Source organism: Canis lupus, chromosome 12 (assembly GCF_003254725.2).
Source record: "Canis lupus dingo isolate Sandy chromosome 12, ASM325472v2, whole genome shotgun sequence".
Classification (NCBI taxonomy): domain Eukaryota; kingdom Metazoa; phylum Chordata; class Mammalia; order Carnivora; family Canidae; genus Canis; species Canis lupus.
Window position 1 is genome coordinate 13,878,969 of NC_064254.1, and position 16,764 is coordinate 13,895,732.

At 41.1% G+C, this 16,764-nt stretch overlaps 1 protein-coding gene and 1 long non-coding RNA gene across 12 annotated transcripts in view; one reads left to right on the top strand and one right to left on the bottom strand.

The window, feature by feature from the left end:
• RUNX2 (RUNX family transcription factor 2) overlaps positions 1–16,764 on the top strand; it is a 326,022-nt gene that overhangs the window by 123,165 nt on the left and 186,093 nt on the right. The gene's annotated exons all lie outside the window — the stretch shown is intronic.
• LOC112641675 (uncharacterized) lies at positions 12,127–15,363 on the bottom strand. Its single transcript, XR_003124758.3, has 3 exons — positions 15,178–15,363; positions 14,400–14,514; positions 12,127–13,500 (listed from the first exon to the last, which is right to left on the bottom strand). It is a non-coding gene; the product is annotated as an uncharacterized LOC112641675 (long non-coding RNA).

Genomic DNA, 16,764 nt, shown 5'->3' on the forward strand with positions numbered 1-16,764 from the left:
AGTAATTATGTAGCGCCTTTCTGCCAAGGAGTTCCAAACACTTAGACATTACCTCACTCAATTCTCTTTACACCCCTTTGAGGGATACATTGTACATTTTACAGGTGGGTAAACCAAGGCATGGCCATTTGAAAACTCATTGGCTCTATGTTGCTCTGCAATTCAGCAGATGATCTGTGGAGGTGGGAAAGGAGCCCAGGTCTCGTCTTGCTTGGTTCTTCACTAAGACTCCCTGATGCTTTGTCATGGAAGTTGTGGAAGCTCCTGGTCAGGCTTTTGGTTGATGTTATGAAGTGGCGTTACTTAAGAAGGAAACCTGGAGATGTAGTAGCAGTGCTCTGTGGCAAATAGGTCGCAGGGTTTAAGGCCTCACACATAGAAGGCATAGATGTGTGTATGTGTGTGTGCACATGTTTGTTGAAGAGTCTTGAATTCGCTCAAATGGAAGTTTGAGCTGAAAACACTGAATTTTGTGAGATAAAATAAGATGTGTGAGTTAACCCTCAGTAGAAACTTACTTCAATACCAGTGAAATAGTGCTCGAACAGAAAGTTAAATAAAAGATTTTATTTATTTATTTATTTATTTATTTATTTATTTATTTATTTATTTGAGAGAGAGAGAGAGAAAGAGAGCGCAGGAGGAGAAATAGAGGGAGAGGGACAAGCAAACTCCGTGCTGAGCAAGGAGCCCAAGGTGGGGCTTGATCCCGTGACTCTGAGATCATGATCTGAGCAGAAACCAAGAGTTTGATGCCTAACCAACTGAGCTGTCCGGGTACCTTCAAAAAGTTAATATGAGGAGCGTCTGGGTGGCTCAGTCTGATAGGCATGGGATCAGACTGCTTTCAGCTCAGGTTGTGATCTCATGGGTTGTGGGATTGAACCCTGGCTAGGGCTCTGCATTCAGTGTGTAGTCTGCTTGAGGAGTCTCTCCCTCTGCCCCTTCCCTCACTCATGCACACATGTGCACTTGCTCTCTATCTCTCAAATAAGTAAATCTTTAAAAAAAAAAGTTGCATGGGAAGAAAATGTAGGCAAGTACATGGTAGAAAGAGTAGAAAGTAAAAAATTAGTTAAGAGAATAAAAAGTGTCCCTAATCACATCTCCAAAGATTGCCACTGCTCGTGTTCTGATGCTAATCGCCTGGATGTTTTCCTGTGGCACTGATGGTCCTTTTGTGGAGGTGATGGTGGTAAGGAAGTAGCATCAGGACAACGATGGAATGCTGTTAAGTGGCATGCCTCTGTTGAAGCCAAAAGGAGAGAGAATAACGGGAAACGAGATAGGTTGCTTGAAGGAGCAGGAGTGAGACAATGGGATGGACAGCAGGTTCTAGTGAAGGTCTTGGAAGAGGCAGCAGCTGTCTCTGTTATAGGGCGGGCTGGCCTCGTCTGACTAAGACTGCATGGGTCCGAGGAGGAGGACCCCTACCCCTTCCTCCTACTAAACAATCCCACCACCATAAACATCTGCCCCCTTTATTATAGCTACCAGAGCCCCTTTTTAATGACCATTAGATCTGCTTTAAAAATGTAAATATCTCTGGCAGTGGGGATATTTATTCGTTCAAAAATGATTTTTGAGTGGGTACAGTTAGCCAGGTGCCAGGCTCACGAGGCAAAACAGATACGATCCCTGCCTTTGAGGAGCCTGCATCCTGAGGGGAAGATGGACGAGAGATGAGCGCATCAGCATTTGTGTTTAATTGCATCTGATTGTAAATTGTGATAAGTACTTTAAAGGGAACTGATGGAGCCATGCCCCAAAGAATAATGGGGCATCAGGGGACGGGTAGGAACCTATTCTAGAGTGTGCAGGGAAGACCACTTGGGAGGAGATGACATTAGAGCCAAGGCTGAAGGGTGAGAAGGAGCCAGCTCCGAGAAGGCCAGGGAAGACGCTTCAAGGTAAAGGACATATCACGTATCAAGCCCCGAACATGCTCAGTGTCAGAAATCTACTGTCTAATTTTGGTAGAAGAGAAAGCAGTAGGAGAATGCCTGCGAAGTTGAGAAAAGGTTTGCAGAAAAAGATAACCAGAATCACCTCCCTCAAAGCTGCTGGTTGTATCATTCTACCCATGGTCTCCGTAGCGTAATGTGAGGAGCACAGAAGGGTTCTCTGCGTCCACCCCCACAGGCCCTAAACCTCTCTCGTGTGATCCTCGCCAGGGTGCCTAAGATTCTTCTTTGGGTTAAGGCTTTGAGGACAGGACCTGCAGAGATGTTATCTGCCATGGAGAACACATTTGAAGACATTTTTGGTTAATAACTTGGTTTACGTAAGTGGATCAGATCAGATTAGCTAGATACTCATTTTATAATAGGATCATTTAGGGAAAGTAAGTTGAGAAAGACCTGGAAGAGCTCTGTCTGGTGAGGAAGATTGAGTGGGAGTAGATGGGGGAGGAGGGGAACGGCTGCTCTGTGACCAGCACTAAGTAGTAAGAACACCGGGTCCCGACGAACATGTTTTTTTCTTCTAGAAGGAGCCCTAGGAGCAGGTTTGTACCAAAAATTACCCAAACATAGCAGTAGGTTACCATTCAAGTCGAGTCTTCGGGCTTTTATGGACAACGAGAAACAATTCCAAAGGTGAGCTGGGTTTCAAAACATGAAGGCAACATGGAAAACTGAAGAATGTTTAGCGCAGAGCATTGATGATGATTAAAGGATTGTAAAATTGAACCTATAAGTTGAAAGACGTGGGATTATTTTGCTTCAAGAAGAGGAGACAGAAATGACTTAATAACAGACTTCAAAATTATGAGGAGTTATTAAGCTGTGTATGGTGACCAGCTGTTTTGTTTCTGGCACGGTCAGAGAAAGAACAAGTTTTCACTGAAGCATGATAGATTTAGGTTGGATTTAGAGAAGGACTCCTGGACTATAAGAGTTGTTAAATAGGATGGGTGACTAAAGGCTGAGGGTTTGGCCAGATGGCTTTTCATTCAAATCCCCTCCATATTAGCATTTCTCTGTGTGTTTATGAAGTGCAACAAAGCGCCACCTTTCTGCTTTTAAAGTCAGGGGCACTATTTCTGGTTCCCATTATAATTCTGAAGCTCAGAATTGCAGAGGTTTATAGACACAAATGATGAGGGTAATTTGTCTTGCTTCAGTGGCCATTAGAATCTTTGATTGAGAAAAATATGACCAAAAAAGAGGAACAAATCTGCCACATGATAAAAAAATTATTATTGGTAATTAGAACAGAAGTGTTATCAAGAATGTGGGACCGAGTGAGATTTTATTTTTGGAAAAACTCAGGTATATTTGACTTGTCTATGCCAGATCCAGAAGGTGGGGTTTTATGAAGTTGACTCATTTTTTGTTCTCTGTTCCTTCCTCCTGGGAGAAATTAAAAGCACTTCCAGGTGACACCAAAGTTCATGTAACCTGGAGTTTGAGAGATGGGATCCACAAATCACCCTCAAGGAATGTATGGGCACAGAGAAGGAAGGAGAGCGTTTATGGGCAGGATTTATTTCTGAAAACAGAAACCTTCATGCATTTAAAAGCTGGCAGAGCAGTGGCGAAGCTGAGCAGAACAAACCTGAGAAAGACCTGCTGAGTGTGCCATCCTGTCCACTTTGGAGCTGGGATGCAGGGAAGCAAAGAGCCTTGTTTCCTGGCTTTAGCCTCTCTCAGCGAGGCCAAACGTCAGTTTTTATTTTTAGATTTATTCTTGAATCCAGTCTTTTGCTTATTAAATACCTGTTGGAGCAACTTTTGTAATAACAAATTAGCACACCTGCAGATGGTTTGCTTTAAGCACTCATGATAGCTCTCTGATGAAACTATGAAAAACAAAGTATGTGCACATATGTAGCATTCTCAGATGAGTGCTTTGTTTTGAGCTAAGTGGATATAATTTTCTCTAAAGGAAAAAAATAATCAAAGAGACGAAAGAAACAGACTTTGAAACAGGTGACCCAACTGGGACGAAGGCTAAGCGGGTGTGGTGCTAAGCTTGGGGAAAGGAAAAATACTCAGAAAACATATTTTTCTTTCCTTCCAAAATAACTTGGGCTCATTGGTTCATTAAGCACACTTCAGACCCTTGAGCCACTACTTTTTCCAAAGCATCATCACTGTTGGAGAGCCGCCCGCAGCCCACCATTGGCTGCACAACCCACTTCCTTTCACTGGCCTCCTTTCTTTCTTGTCTGTGATATTTTCTTTGTGGCCTCGGCACTTTGGTACATTATTTATTTATTTTCATGATTTCTATGTTTGGGTCTCCCCCGCCCTCAGATAATTTATTTTTAAGACCCCTTCTAAGGATCCTTAAAAATTAGAGCTACCTTTCCTGTAGCAAAAGTCGACCTGAAAGGGATTCGTGTCTCCTCTTCTCTGCTCTTGAGGTCAAGAGATTGAGAGTCGGAAGGAAAAGCAAGGGAAAAGAGGTGTGGTTTATTCCTATTACAAAAAGGAGCTCTCTTCTGAATACTTTGTTACTTGGAAACATCTCTTCCTTACACATGTGTGGACAGCAGAAGGGCATTTGTTCCTTATCATCTGTATACCTTTTAAGTATTGTGGACCAAGGAATGAGTTATGAAACAGATTGTATATTCTCTGAGGCAACACAAGACCCATTGGTATACCCTCCCCCCACCAACATGGCTTTGTCATCTGTTCTTCTTGAGCTTTTTTACCTGGAGTAAGACTTAAAACCAACTTCCCTTTCCTTTTGAGAAACTGTGATAGAGACCAAGTGAGTGTGTTCAGTCGCCGGGGCTTTAGGGAGGTTGGACACAGAGCTGTAGTAATGTCGAAAGGCTCATCGAGAAGGACAAAGGTTTTCATAAAGGTCTTCAGATTTAAAGGGAGCAAGAGTGGGTGTTCAGATAGCGTGCCAGTGGAAGGTCCTGTGCCTTGATCACTTCTCAGGGGATTCCCACATGGACTCCCCTGGGTACTTTTAGAAATCTATGTTTATGGCACAGATCAGACATAGCAAGGAAGTTGGTTGGGGCTGGGGCTGCAGGGATTTCTGGGTTCTGTAATGAGGAAATCATAGATGGACTAAAATGTAGAATATATGCCCATTTTCTTATTTATAGAGCCTATTTTTGCTCCCCTTATATATTATATATTGGTTCCATATATTGTCAAGCTTGAGGCAGCATTTCCTTGGTAGAGCCACATAGCTATAATAACCCAAGCAGGAGAGCTGTCTTTTCCCTTTGCTTTCATCCAGGCTGTCCAGGAGCTGTGCCGAGGATATGGTTTGATTGTAGTTAACCTGTCACTTGCTAGCCCGGTGGTGGTATAGGAATAGAAGTTAGTTAATTAGGAAGGGACTTGATGGGATATAACAACATGGAACATCCATTTTTGCTGAGGGTTGACTTTCCATCCTCAGTCACAGCCCAGGAGAAGCCCTGCATGGAGTGGCATGACCACTTCATTCTCTCTTGTTAGGAGAACTGAAATATCATAAAAATTTGCAACTGAGTTGGAAAAAATCTGACAATGAAAGATGAAATGTAGCTTTGCAGCATGAGATTTGTGGTGCAAACTGACCAGAGGAAGGAAACCTGATGATCTAGATAGATGCCTCTGGTTATTACCACTTTTGTTATGCACCCCTGTACTCAACAGGATGAGTCAAATATCACTGTAAATGAAAACTTCATGAGGGATGGAAGATGATCCTTGTGTTTGAAGGAATAGGTGGCTTTTCTGGCTAATTTATAAATTCTCCTTTCATTGTTTTCAAAGTTGGAATAAGTTATGCTAAAAGTCTATTGGAAAAAAAACATTTTTTAATTTCTGAAATTATTTTACTTAGTTAGTATTTGCTACTGTGAAGAGCTCCTGAAGCTGAACCATGGCTGAGTTATATTCCTAGTTCTAGACCTGTTGCTATTTGTCTGGTTCTTGGAATGGATTTCGATAGTTTTCACATCAGGAAAATATAGTCACATTATTGGTCTCAATTGTTAGGCAGTCAGAAGACTTGCGGTTGTAAGTTATTTAAAATAATTGCTTTAAAAAGATGATTATACATTAGGACATTAAATCCCAAGATTTCTACACACTTAAGAAGTACCTGTAAGCAATTCCATGAAATTCTAATGTCGATACTTAGACATTGTTGTCCTCAACAAGTTTGGTCATTAAAATCAGTTAACCTCAGGAAGCAAAGTCAGCTTTCATAAGATATATATGTCCTCTCTTTCTTCACTAATTGGGCAAACGCTTATAGCTGGTCTGCTCTGTGTCCGAGCCTCTGAATGTTGGGTGCTGATGAAAGAATTTTGAGAAGCCAACTTGGAAGAAACATAGCAAAATCGAGAATAGAGCCAAGTTGAGTAATCAGTATTATGTTGAACGTATCAGGACATGAGAGGGCTTACTGTGTAGGGAAAATGAGCAGGGTCCCAGCTTTTCCTTTAATAACTTGTGAAAGTTAATGACTAGCCATACTTTATTGTCAGTTGTGGCCACAACCATATCTCCTGACAGCTTCAGTCCCTTGTCCCTATCGCATCTGCTCTGTGCCCTTACTGAGAACTCAGTCCCATGGTCTCCCATCTTACCTCTGCTTATTGTGGCATATTCTCCCCTCTGCTCTGTCATCTAGCAGATCTCCCTCCCTAGCAGCACCTGCAAGCTCTCTTGCTCTCTCACTATTCCCATTGCCCAGAGAAGTGGGGGACACTTCTCTGTCTCACAGAATGGGCTTCCATTTTGATTCCAAGAAGGGTTTCCAAAGCTAAGGAGAGTGCCACAAAACTTACCCAATTTGAAGAGAGTGTGTGCATGGTGGGGGCAGAGCATAACCACGAATGTCCGTTGGTCCATGAGGCTCTGTGCTGGATGCTTTATATCCATTTCTCCTCTTTGATAAATGAGAAAATGGAGGCCTCAAGGAGTTGAGTTTGCCAGCCCAGTTCCTTGGCAACAACAAAGTCAACTCTCTTCTCTACTTTTTCTGCTGCTTGATACCAAGGGCCTTGAATATCTGTGAGTGATTTTGGGAGGCAACCTTATAAAACTTTATGTCAGAGGTTAAGGCAAATCTAAACCAAGAGTCTCAAATATTATTTGTAGTTCTTTATTTCTCCTCAGTTCGGTGGGAAGTGGGAAGGACTGGGGCACAAGGGGAGAAACCCTGGTACAGAGGGTCTCATGTGACAATCAGCAGTACAACTTTGGACTCCTCTGGCTCTGACATATCTTTATGAGGCCACCTTTTCTTCTTTGAGAAATGGAAATTATTATCAGTCGCAAGAAAGGAATTCCTACCTACTGAATGGGATTTGTTTTTTCCTGTTGGCCTTAATGCTGCCATGTATAAGTACTCTGCCATTGCAGAAAAGTAGTACTATTCTTTTTTGGTAATTTAGATTATGTGGAAAATACATTGTTTTGGTGAAAATATAACATTTGTGGGACTAGTAATAAAAGCATATATATGGTGCAGTGCTACCCATTGTTTCTTCTTACATTTTGAATAAAACTTATTTTTAAGATGTAATTGTTTTAGAGAAGTTTTAGGTTTATAGCATAATTGAGAGGAAGATATGGACATCTCTTGTGTCTCTTGCCCCCACACGTGTAGAGCCTCCCCAACAGCAGCAGCTCCCGCCAAGTGGTACCTTTGTTACAAACAATGATTGCACAGTAACACATTGTGATCACCCAAAGTCCTTATTTTATGTTACAGTTCACTCTTGTTGTATATAGTATGGATTTGGACATATGTGTAATGACATGTTTCATATGGAGTAGTTTCACTGCCCTAAAAATCCCAACTAATCCCACCTATTTATCCTTTCGCCCTCAACCAAGCCCCTGACCTGTGATCTTTTTAATGTCTCCATTGTATTACCTTTTCTAGAATGTCATATAGTCGGAATCATATAATATGCAGCCTTTCCTGATTCACTTCTTTCACTTAGTAATATGCATTTAAGGTTCCTCTATGTCTTGTCATGGTTTGAGAGCTCATTTCTTTTTAATACTGCATAATATTCTGTTGTTTAGATATGTCACAGTTTATCCATTCACAAGAACGTTTATTTTCATTTAATTACTACATAAGAAAAACATTGGATGGAAAAAGTTCAGAAAATTCAGAAGGCATAAAGAAGAAAATAAAAGTCACTTGAAACTCAACACCAAAGATAACCCCAGCTAGTATTTTGATGTACTTCCTTTCAGTGTTTTTCCTGAGTGATATTTGTGTGTATGCATATATATTCATGCATCCTTTTTATTTTACACAATTTTGTTCATATCTTCTAGGCTGATTTCATTTTGTTTTTGGAGGGAGAGGGACGGAGGCGGAGAGGGACTGAGGGAAAGAGGGAGAAAGAGAGAATCTCAAGCAGGCTCCACACCCAGCATGGAGCCCAACTCGGGGTTTGATCCATGACCTTGAGATGGTGACCTGAGCCAGATGCCCAACTGACTGACCCACCCACACACCCCCTCTTTTTTTTTAATTATTAGAAGGAAGTGGGCAAATCTCTAGATGGTAAATCTTCTGTTAGGTAAAGATAAACAGTTTGAAAATTAGTTTATAAAAACTGGTATGAAATTTTTTATTCTAGTTCCTTAAGAATATTCCAGCCCTTGGAGTTATTTATTTCTTGATATAGTTGCCTGCCTCACAATATAACTTGAATTAATTGTATATCCTCCTCCTTGCTATTCTTCTTGTCCCTTTTTTTCCTTTCACTTTATTCCACTTGACAGGTTCTCATGTGATGTCTGGCATGTGAAATGACCAAGGGCATGCTGTGCTGGGTACTGTAATCATGCTTTGAGGGGCTTCTGTGGCTCTTCTTCACACTTCTTTGAGGCTCCATCTCTCCATCTCCATATTTCCTCCTTTGGAGTGGTGCTGTGTGCCTCCACTTAGGATTCTCAGACCTGCCTTTGAAAAAAGATTCTATATATGTATAGTCTACAAAGTTTATGTTATTCTTTTGACTTCACAATAACCTTGTGAAGTGGTCAGAGAAAAAATTGTTTTACAAGTGAGGAAGGAGCCTTGAGAAGTTAAGAGACTTGCCTAGGTCACACATCTCTATTAAGCATTTCATGTTTAAAAATGGCTTAGTATGATTCAAACCAAAGTCAAGAAGAGAAAAGATTCTAGCTGAGAATTTAAAGAAAGTACAGAAAATATTATCACAGCCAAAATTATTTCAGGTTATTCCAACTAGAAGCTTATCAATTTTTTTAAAACTTTTAAAATGTAAATTCAATTAGTTAACATGTAGTGTATCATTAGTTTCAGATGTAGAGTTCAATTATTCATCCATTGCATAAAACACCCAGGGCTCATTACATCACATGCCTTCCTTAATGCCCATCACCCAGTTTAACAATTTTTATATGCTTTATTGTTTGTTTGTTTTTGTTTTGCAAAAGTTAGTAATGGGGGTACCCTGCTGGCTCAGTCTTTAGAGCTTGCGACTTTTCACCTCAGAGTCGTGAGTTTAAGCTCCATATGGGGCACAGAGCTTACTTAAAAAAAGAGAGAGAGAGAATCAAAAGTAAGTAGGAATCAAATACAAGTGAAGGAAAAAAAACAATTTAAATCAATTAATGGAGAAAAGAACTGTATGTAGGAAAAAAGACTGTCTTTTGAACGTAGCGGTTCACTAATTACCACGAAGGGAAAGGAAAAATAGTGCTTCATTTTTTATCAGTAGAAAAAGACTGTGGATCAGGAATAGCTGAATCAAGGGGTAGAGTAATTCTCTCCTGATCCATAGGAAATAGGGTGTCTGGTGAAGGGCAAATGGAAGGAAGATCCAATGCCAGACAATGGCTTTTCCAATTTCTGGAGGTCTAGCTACATGAAAGATGATAGAATATGGATTCAAGATTCTTAGGAAATCCTTAAATGTAAACTATCCTCAATTCAGTATGATATCTGGAAAATCAGGAGCAGTTTGGCAGGTATTTTATTTTCAGCTCCTTAGCCTACCTGAAAATGTAATTTGAATTATTATTATTTTTTAATTCAAAACTTGTGAAAATGGAACCAGCTTTTCTAGTGTCTGACTTCTAATGTCCAGGGGGCTAAATGAAGTAGAGAAAAGAAGCAGCAGCTCTGTGGAGGAGTATGCCCCACAGAACAAGGCAGAAGAAGAACTAAGCCAGGGAAGTGGTGACTTGGCTGAGGAGGGTCTGTGACAGAGGGGAAAACATTAGAGGCTCAGTCAGCTATCAAGGTCAAAAGCTCTGTGGCAGGTTTGCCGAGGTGGTTCTAAAGTGCACTTTTCCTTGTTAATAAATAAGACAGGGAGGTGGGTAAGCAAAGACAGGGAGGAATGGGGATGCTCTGATTATGTGGTGCTAAACAAATGTCACGGTGCATTCTGGGTAGGAAGTTAAAAATGGCAACAGTGTGAACTTGCAGGCCATACAGAGTATTTGTTAAGCATCTTAAAGTCTCGAAGCTACCTAGAGTTCATGTTTCACTGATGTGACATTGAAAAATCAGAAGGAAATACTGGGTTATTGAGGAACCATGGGTTCCTGGTGATCTTGGCAAAAAGAAATGTCAATCGAAGGATAGGTTCAAAGGATCGCTTGGCGAAAGTTTGGGAGAGAAATGGAGGGTAGGAGGTGGGGAAAAAGAATTTAGAAAATGAGCACACTTTTAGAGTGTTCTCTGTAAGGGCGTTAGAGAAATGGGTCAGCAGCTGGAAGGGCATATGGCAGAGTGGGGGGACCATTGGGACTTCAAATTACCAAACTGAAGGCCACAGTGCTGACCCTTCCTGAATGCGCATCCTTGACAAATCACTTTGTTTCTCGGGACCTTGGCATTTTCAATAGAAAAATGGGGATACTGAAACCTACCTATAATAGTGACTTTATTTATTTTGTATTTATTTTTTTTAAGATTTTATTTATATTTTTGAGAGAGAGAGAGAGCATGAGAGCACGATGGGGGGGGGGTAGGCAGAGGGCAAGGGAGATGTGGACTCCCCACTGAGCAGGGAGCCTGATGTGGGGGCTCAATCTCAGGACCCTGAGATCATGACCTGAGCTGAAGGCAGATGCTTAACCATTTGAGCCACCCAGGCGCCCCTATAGTGGGGATTTTAGAAGATTATGTATAATAATAGTTTTTCATTTGTAAATGGCAAAATGGATGTAAAAATCTCATCATCGTTAGTGTGTGATGGACATTCTCAAAGAAACGTGATCACTTGGAGGAAATGCAATCTGGAAAAAAAGAGATACAAATGACTAGGTGAACTCAAGACCTTTATTAAGAGCTCTGGGAAGAGGAAGACGATTTGATATGTAGGGGACGGAAAGAGAAAGGCTAGATTGGAACAGAGGGTGAATGTTGGAGAGAAGAGGAAAATCAAGTTGGAGAGGTAGAACTGGACTAAGGATACAGAACAGTAAAGACCATTCAGAAGAATCTGAGTTGATGGAGCAGACAGTGGGGTGGCCCGTGGGTTCTCCTGCAGGATGGTTGGAAGTAGATGGAATTGGATTTCTACATAACATGGAATTACAGAGATTAGAGCAAATTCTACCTTTGTCTATAGAAGACCTCCAGTGTTGCAGTGCAATTGGGATATTTTAGTTTGGTGGAGGAAGCAGGAGGAATCAAAGACAAGAAGAAACAGAAGGGAGACACATAAAGGCAAGGAAGCCTGCTGGAAAGGTACTTTTCCAACCTAAGTATGGTGAGAATCAGAATTGCACCTTACTGTTAGGGAGTTTATATGCCATGAAAGTCAGTGTTAACATCCTGGAGAAGAAAAGCGCAAAAGGAAGGAGTGTCTCGAGACGGGAAACATTCATGAAATGAATGGGTCTTAGGTCACACTGTCGTCAGGTATTTATTGAGTACCTACTATGCACCATTGCTGTTCTTGGCTTCTTCTGGGCACTCCTCCAAGCTCCGTTCTAAGCATGGACTACAGCACCCTTAATGGCAGGAAATGTGTGGGAGGAAGCCAAACTGTGACAAAACTAGGCTTACGTTTCTTTTTCTTTTCTTGTTTTCTTTTTGTTTTGTGAGAGATTATATCTTCTAGCATTTTGCGTATTGTCCTGTGCCTATCGCACAGTTTGCTAAATGAATTTATAATATTTATTAAAAGCGTTAGCAGTATTCATCTGTTGCTGCTGCAATTTTTCTTTAAAAACGTGATTTGCCGATACACATTACTAGCCTTAAAAATGCTCCCAGGGCAGCTGTGGTTAGAACTCATGATCAGATTTTGGCCTTTCCGACTGCAGAAGAATACCATCAAAATCAATTCCCTCTGCCGTTCATGTGATACTCATACAAATAAATAATCAAAATAGCAGATGGTAAAATAAATAAGAGAAAGCATACAGAGAAACATTGATTTAAAATAAAGGGAAAAGGGGTTTCATTTCCGACTATTTTAAGGAAATGGATTTAGTGTATTCAAGGGTTTACAATCAATGAAGTGCACTGTAGAGTTATTTATATCAGGGAAGTCACCCATTTTCTGTTACTAATCCTGTGAAAAACACTGGTTTGATATTTACCAAGGGGATAGGAAGAGGGAGGCGATGGTCTACCTTTTTTCATTCAGCATTAAATTAATGGAGTGGGGCAGTTCTGCGATTGTTTTACCTTGGTATGGGTGTTCTTGTGTGTATATGTGTGAGACCACACGAATGTGTAGCTGGAGATTTAGGTGAGAGTAGACAGATGCATGGATAAGTGAGCTCTCCGAGTTGCTAAAAAACTAACCTGAAGCATGAGATCATGAGTGCTAACTAATTTTGAACTATAGTTTTGAATAATTCGTCAGGACTAGGGCTCTGGTGTGTGTGGTGAGACTATTCCACTATTCACAACAGAGTTTTAAAAACAGTGTATTTGTAATTGATGGCATTAAACTGGTAGACTTGGGTTTGGATTTTAAAGCAGACATTCAGTGGTTCAGATTAATTTCTAGCCATGGTTTCGGAGGTTGGAACCAAAATGTGTACAAAAGTAAACATTTCCCTTGCAGAGCAAATAATTTGAACTCGAATGAAACGTGAGCAAGTAGGCACCAACTACAAGTAAATTTTGACACCGATGTCTGGAAAGCATCACCAATTAGCATACTTTTCATGAGAGCCACAGTGTATTATTGTGTCTCTGGGCTTGTGTAAGAAAAGAAACACGTAACTTGTTGAAGCCCGGACTTGTACTGGCTGGCGAGAACGTTAGGATGAAGTGTTCGCCGTCTGGACCTGGATAAGGGATGCAGGCCTGAGCACAAGCAGCTCTGCAGAGCGGTGGCCACTTGTGTGTCCAGACTGAAACAGACACCCGCCCCGGCCATCCCGTTTTCACCAAATACCAATCAGTGATCTCTAAAGGGAAGGTGTCTCCCCAAATGGCTTAGTTCCTGGGCCACTTTGTTGTCTTTCTCTCTGGTCTTAGGAGCACAGGAAGTAAAATGCATGCTGATAGCTTCTCAAGGAAGTAAAATGCACATCGTTGCTTTCCAATCGAAATAAAATCTTTCTGTAGAAAAATAAGAGAAAAGGTCTTTATAAGGAAGCTTTTCTATCATCCTCAGATGTAGGAAAAAGTGTGTGACTTGACAAAGACCTAAAATAGTAAAGTGAGGCTGTAAGGTGGGCTACATGCTAAATAGGCTGACATGAAGGCATTGTTAGTTTCCTTAGTCTTCCAGAAGGGTGGAGAGATTTCCTTTCTAGCTGGGGAAAAAAAGAAACCTTTCCCACATTAATCTTTATTTCATTTGGTATATGTTTTTTCCCTTTTATCTTGTCAGTTCTACTGAGAGTTAAACTAATGGATTCCCTCAGCATTTAAGTGTCATGGTAGTAAACCAAAGAAATTCATACAGTGAAGCTCACATTTATGTAAATGCTCTTTTAAAAAACACTAATTTTTCCTCCTCTTACTTTTGTTACTTTTTTCTTTCAGTTTAGTTTTTCCTGGCAAGAATGGGGTAGCTCGGTTTATTTGTTATTTTTCTTTAGCTGGATCATATTGCTTTGAGACAATACAATAAAATATTTGCATCCGGATCTTCAGTTTATCCTGGAAATAAGCACGTTAATGGGAATGTTTCTATTTTTATTAATTTGTGGGATAAAACCAAATAGACCATGAGTTGGACTCATTGTGGGTCATGTTCAAAATTTTAAACGATGTTTGTAACAATGGAGATAGCTGGGTTCCTGAATGAATGTCCCTGGCTTCTCCTCAGGGATTATGCCTTTTCCCTGCTAATGTTCAACTTCCCAGCTTACTAACTGTCAGGTACTAGTGAACAGTGAAGTACATGAACTGTTAAGTGATTGCTAAATCCAAGAAGCGCCCTAAATAGAATTTTTTTTTCCTTTCGTGGTCTAGGATGATGATGTGAGAATAATATAAAGTGAAATATGAACCTTTATTCCATTTTGAGAAGTGTCCGCATTCTAAAGCTGTATCTCTACTGGCCCTTGGGTGGCATCAGCTGCCTCAAACCAGATTATTGCATCTTTTACTTCGTTCTCTACAAAGCTGGAAAACAAACAAAAACAAAACAAAACAAAACAGCTGAAATCAGTGTCAGAGCATGATCCCATACTTACTTTCCTACAGGAAATGGAGGGGTTTTGTCCTTCAGAATCTGGATATGATGGAGCAGAAAGATAGCCTGTTCACTAACTTCTCTCATTTTACCCTAATCAATATATATCCTTATATCATTCATTGGTTCCATCTTAAGACCTCATTTTGATAGCCATAGTGTCTTATCCTATTTATGGTTTTTTAAATTGTCTGGACAAAGCCTCTGCTGGGTGTGAGTCGCAGTATGTTTCATTGCTCAGCGGGACCATGGCAGTCTCTTCAGTGTCCGGGACCTTTGTGTCTAGCATGGCTGCATCACTGCTTTCAAACACAAGGGAGCTCCGAAGGGAGGGATGCTGATACTTGAGTATAAAAGATCGGTCATCTTTTTGTGCCACATAAGGTAAATGTTTATAAATTGGGCACAGCGTTTTATTTATTTATTTGTTTAATATTATTTTTTTCAAGGTTTTATTTATTTATTCATGAGAGACACACAGAGAGAGGCAGAGATACAGGCAGAGGGAGAAGCAGGCTCCGTGCAGGGAGCCAGATGTGGGACTTGATCCCAGGCCCCCGGGATCACAATCTGAGCTGAAGGCAAATGCTCACCCACTGAACCACCCAGGCGCCCCTGGGTACAGTGTTTTAGAATGTATGTGTCTCTCTCTTTTGTCTCTACTGTAGTTCCTTGTAATTCACCCAGTGACACTGGGGAGACTAAGCATGCTTCTGAGATACAGTCGCCTGTGTTGTGACATATTTATAAGCCTTGGCCAAGCCATTTCTTGTGGGCATTCCATAGATACTCTGAAGACTCTAACTTCCTATTATGATCTCAGGGGATCTTTCAGAAACATTGTTAAGTTGTGTTCCCCAGCCCTGAGAAAAAAATACACTGGCCAAATGTCTGTGACACCTCCAGGTGGGCCCACTGCCCAGCCCGCTGGGCTCCTCCCTGGCACTAGATCCCAGATGCCCTTCTCCGCCCGCACCCTGTGCTTACCTGCCGAGTAAGGTGAGTAAGGCTTCAGGGACCCAAAGAAAGCAGAGGAGTGGAAACATGACTAGAGTTTAATCCATTCTTCTGAAATAATTAGTTTTTCATGGTTATTTATATGATATTTTCGGGTTTTGTGTGACGTATTCAGCAACAGATAGATATTATTGGTCACAAGAGTCTTAGTCTTAAAGAAATCTAATTTTAGAACCACAGATAGTGAGTATCAGTACTTACTTGATCTGAGCTGGTACTGACTATTGAGTTAATGAAGAATCAGCCTGGTCTAGTTGATGTGGTCACAACATTGCAAGCTGTGAAGTTTGCCTTCTCTTCTGTATCTGTAGCAGTGTAGGAAAGCCACTTCATTTTCCCCTGCCTCTGTTCCATACCTGTTAAACTGCAGCAGTAACTCTAATCTTGAGGTATGAAGAATATCAATAATAATACCTTACATTATATGTAATATGTATGACGGCCCTGTGTTGTAGGTGCTGGGATGCTCTCAGTTCAGATGTGAAGGAAAAAGGCATTGATGGGGCAGCCCTGGTGGCTCAGTGGTTTAGCACCTGCCTTTGGCCCAGGGTATGATCCTGGAGTCCCGGGATCCGAGTCCCATGTCGGGCTCCCTGCATGGAGCCTGCTTCTCCCTCTGCCTGTGTCTCTGCCTCTCTCTCTCTCTCTCTCTCTCTCTCTCTCTGTGTCTCTCAAGAATATATAAATAAAATCTTAAAAAAAAAAGGGGCATTGATGTTGGAGCTCAAAGTTTTGCCAATATGTAGCATCTCCTGGGGGGTTGTGCAGCATGCTCTTCTAGGTCCCCAAGCAGGGGGGCCAATCTGGCTTTGACACCTCTTCATGGATGGGCTTGGTGAGCTCCCCAAGTGATACTTTGTAGCTTATAGTAGGAACCTAGTAGAACTGGGCAGTGTATTTTTCCCCCCCTTTATGTCCCATGGAGAGATCAGGCCTGTTTTCCTGAAACAGATTTTTGTTAGGGCGCTTTATTTTTTAACCAAAATAATTTGTACAGCTGAGCAGCTCATCCTAGAATCTTTGAGGTGTAACAGAGGCTGCTGGGACTCTGTTCATTTATTTCACAGATAAAAAAACCTGGCAAACAGTCCCTGGCACGTTTTGTTGCTTATTTGGTCGGACTTACCATCCTAAAACGTTCTTTTTTCTTTACTACTCCTTTG